A 4,553-nucleotide genomic window follows, 5' to 3' on the forward strand; every position below is an offset into this window, starting at 1 on the left:
CTACATATACATTTTTTCACAATAATATTCTGGATACAAAATGCAAAGGTCACACTTATGATTTTACCAAAGCCTAAATTGAAAGTGAGCATGGATTAATGAAAACATTCATGTCCTGGTTACCTAATGCTCTCAAAGATCAATCCAATTTGTGACAACATATTTGTTTCTTCCTAAGATTATACATTCAAACTCAACCCGTTTGAAAATATCAAACAAATTACACACTTTATACTTTTGCTGATTTCCTAATGTCTCTATTTATATCTGCTTTCCTACATATTTTCCACAATTCATCATTGTGACTGACTCTTCACATGTGCTGACATTTACATTCACTCTCTACCCGAAACCCTATTTGTAAAGAACTTTTGGTAGTCAGAGGGAGAACATTCCAGAGGTCGCCAGGCTCCATGCTGCCAGTGTGGACGCGGACGTCGCTGGGACAGCCCTTCCCGCTGCTCGCCGGCGGCACCTGCCCGGCCGCCCTCCGCTCGCCCGCCCCGCCGCTCCGGACCCGGTTTTCAGCGCCTCTTCCTCCAAGTCCCCGGCGAGCCGCGTTGGGTTTATGTCTTTATTTGACGAAAACGAGCTGTTGCGCAGCCATTGGTACCTGTATTGGGGAAACAGCGTACAAGCAAGGAGCTTACAGCCTCAGCGGCGAAAATTTTTTCATGTCAGAGACCGAGAACTCTTGCAGTCGTTTATGTCATCCCTTCTTCTCCAGACTGAAGATACCAAAAAGTTGCAATCAAAGATCTCTTCATCTTATTGATAAAGCCACTAATAAGCCAAAATGTCTGTCAACGTCAACCGCAGCATGTCAGACCAGTTCTATCGCTACAAGATGCCCCGTCTGATTGCAAGTTTGAGGGCAAAGGAAATGGAATCAAGACAGTTATAGTCAACATGGTTGACGTTGCAAAGGCGCTTAATCAGCCTCCAACGTATCCCACCAAATATTTTGGTTGTGAGCTGGGAGCACAGACCCAGTTTGATGTTAAGAATGACCGTTACATTGTCAATGGATCTCATGAGGCGAATAAGCTGCAAGACATGTTGGATGGATTCATTAAAAAATTTGTTCTCTGTCCTGAGTGTGAGAATCCTGAAACAGAACTGCATGTCAATCCAATGAAGCAAACAATAGGTAATTCTTGTAAAGCCTGTGGCTACCGAGGCATGCTTGACACACATCATAAACTCTGCACATTTATTCTCAAAAACCCACCTGAGAATAGTGACAGTGGTCCAGGAAAGAAAGAAAAGCAAAAGAAAAATAGAAATGGCAAAGACAAGGAAAATGGTTCTGTATCCAGTAGTGAGACACCACCATCACCACCACCAAATGAAATCAGTCCTCCTCCACATGCTGTGGAAGAAGAGGAGGATGATGATTGGGGAGAGGATTCAACTGAAGAAGCTCAGAGGCGTAGAATGGATGAAATTAGTGACCACGCAAAAGTTCTGACACTCAGTGATGATTTGGAAAGAACTGTAGAAGAGCGTGTCAATATTCTGTTTGATTTTGTTAAGAAAAAAAAAAAGAGGGTATCATTGACTCATCAGACAAAGAAATTGTCGCAGAAGCAGAAAGGCTGGATGTAAAAGCCATGGGCCCTCTTGTTCTAACTGAAGTTCTTTTTAATGAGAAAATTAGAGAACAGATTAAGAAATACAGGTGCCATTTCTTATGATTTTGTCACAATAACAAAAAAGCTCAACGATACCTTCTTCATCGTTTGGAGTGTGTGGTGGCAATGCATCAAGCTCAGCTCCTCTCTAAGATTCCACATATCTTGAAGGAAATGTATGACACAGACCTTTTAGAAGAGTAGGTCATCATCAGCTGGTCGGAAAAGGCCTCTAAGAAATATGTATCAAAAGAACTTGCCAAAGAGATTCATGTCAAAGCAGAACCATTTATAAAGTGGTTGAAGGAAGCAGAGGAAGAATCTTCTGGTGGTGAAGAAGAAGATGAAGATGAGAACATTGAGGTGGTGTACTCAAAGACTGCCAGTGTACCGAAAGTTGAAACTGTGAAGTCTGACAACAAGGATGATGACATTGATATTGACGCCATTTAAAAGAATGGATGCAACCTAGCTTAACAGTGTAATGCTGCAAATTTTTCTCCATTATCAGCCAGAAGTGCAACATGTATGTGTAAAAGCTAAAATGGCTCAACATCATGCTACACTTTAATACTAAAAATATATTACTGTGAGTGGTCTGTAATTAGCCAAATGAGACATTTAGGAAGTCCATACACACATCAGTGAGCAAATGTAGTTTGCTTATTTATAGCATGTTTCTTTTGGAAAAACTAGTGGTGGACACATTTGGATCACATTTATACAGTTATAAAAATAAAGATTTGATTTTGGTCATTCTTCAGATTTTGGGCTCTGAATGACTTAGCTAAAGTAATTGGCTCCTTTTAAAAACTGGTGCCATCATTTAACCTGACATGGTCCTTGGAGCCTGGTAGATTTTGTTAGGTGCTGAGACCATTCAGGGGTTTTCAGCAGAATGTAAAAAAACTTGTTTGTAATGATCTTACTGAGCTGTTAAATCTAGTACTTTTGAATTTTTTTAGTCGCTCAAATTGGCATCTGTAATTTTTTTGTGCTGAGGTAGACTGATAATCAAATGACAGTGCAACATCTTGTTGAGAAACAAAAATAATCTGAGTGTCCTATAAATAATTTTAAGAACTAGTTTTGAAGTTTGGAGTTGTGATTTTTCAGTTCATGTACACTAGCCCCAAATTTTAGTCTTTGGAGTCATGTGCATTGCACGTTGGATGAGCCAGAGAAAAATTATTAAATTAACAAATAAGTATTTTAATGTGAATGTAGTGGTTGCTTTGTACCAAGAGAAAACTCAAACTTTGAGGTGTGATTAAATAATGAATTTTATTTTATTTGGGGGAAACAGGGAAAGGTGCATTTAATATCTAACAAGAACTCAGTAGTTTTTCAGCTTTTACCCTTAAGATTTAAATTATAATTTCTAAATGTTGAGACATTCTATCTTGTGTTCAGTATGTCGTGCACCCCCCAAAAAAAGAAAAAAAAATATTGTGGTTTATTCAATGCCTTTTACATTTGGACATGTAGTTTATGCTGTTTTAGATTTTGGTTATTGCCTTGCCAAAAAAGTGTTGCTATATTTCAAACTGAATTTTTTTCACCCCAAAAAAGTCTTATTTAAAAAAGAAACAAGTTAAAGGCATATTTCTACACATTTCTCACCACTGGACAGATCTTCCAAACAAAAGTTGAATAAGGAAACTATAGAACTCAATAACATAATTAATAACCTAGACTTAATTGACATATATAGAATATACCACCCAAGATCAAGCAGTTACACTTTTTTCTCAGCAGCACATGGATCTTTCTCAAAAATAGATCATATATTATGTCACAGGGCAACTCTTAGACAATATAAAGGAGTAGAGATAATTCCATGCATCTTATCTGATCATAATGGAATGAAATTGAAAATGAAAGATAAAAGAAGGAAGGAAAAATCATGCATCACTTGGAGAATGAACAATAGGTTACTGAATCATCAATGGGTTATAGAAGACATCAAGGAGGAAATTAAAAAATTCATAGAGATAAATGAAAACACAGACACAACATATCGGAATCTATGGGACACATTGAAAGCAGTTCTAAGAGGAAAATTTATTTCTTGGAGTTCATTCCTTAAAAAAAGGAAAAAACAACAAATAAATGATCTAATACTTCAACTCAAAATCCTAGAAAAAGTAGAGCAAAAAAACAGCAAAAGAAGTAGAAGACAAGAAATAATTAAAATCAGAGCTGAAATTAATGAAATCGAAAGAAAAGAAACAATTGAAAAAATTGACAAAACTAAAAGTTGGTTCTTTGAAAAAATAAATAAAATCGACAGACCCTTAGCCACGCTAATGAAGAGAAGAAGAGAGAGAACTCAAATTACTAGCATATGGGATGAAAAAGGCAATATCACAACAGACACTTCAGAAATACAGAAGATTATCAGAAATTATTTTGAATCCTTATACTCCAATAAAATAGAAGATAGTGAAGGCATCAATAAATTTCTTAAGTCATATGATTTGCCCAGATTGAGTCAGGAGGATATTGACAACCTAAACAGACCAATATCAATTGAGGAAATAGAAGAAACCATCAAAAGATTACCAACTAAGAAAAGCCCAGGACCGGATGGTTATACAGCAGAGTTTTACAAAACCGTTAAAGAGGAACTATTACCAATTCTTTTCAAGCTATTTCAGGAAATACAAAAAGAGGGAGAACTTCCAAATTCATTCTATGAGGCCAACATCACCCTGATTCCTAAACCAGACAAAGGCACTTCAAAGAAAGAAAACTACAGACCAATATCTCTAATGAACCTAGATGCAAAAATCCTCATTAAACTTCTGGCAAACCGGAAACAAAAACATATCAAAAAAATTGGGCACCATGATCAGGTAGGATTTATCCCTGGGATGCAAGGTTGGTTCAATATACGGAAATCAACAAATGTTATTC

The 4,553-nt window shown here is 36.9% G+C and overlaps 1 pseudogene; it reads left to right on the top strand.

The window, feature by feature from the left end:
• The first annotated feature begins 796 nt into the window (after positions 1 to 796).
• On the top strand, positions 797 to 2,166 carry LOC143389395 (eukaryotic translation initiation factor 5 pseudogene; annotated as a pseudogene).
• Positions 2,167 to 4,553: the final 2,387 nt, after the last annotated feature.

This window comes from Callospermophilus lateralis, chromosome 9 (assembly GCF_048772815.1).
Source record: "Callospermophilus lateralis isolate mCalLat2 chromosome 9, mCalLat2.hap1, whole genome shotgun sequence".
NCBI lineage: Eukaryota > Metazoa > Chordata > Mammalia > Rodentia > Sciuridae > Callospermophilus > Callospermophilus lateralis.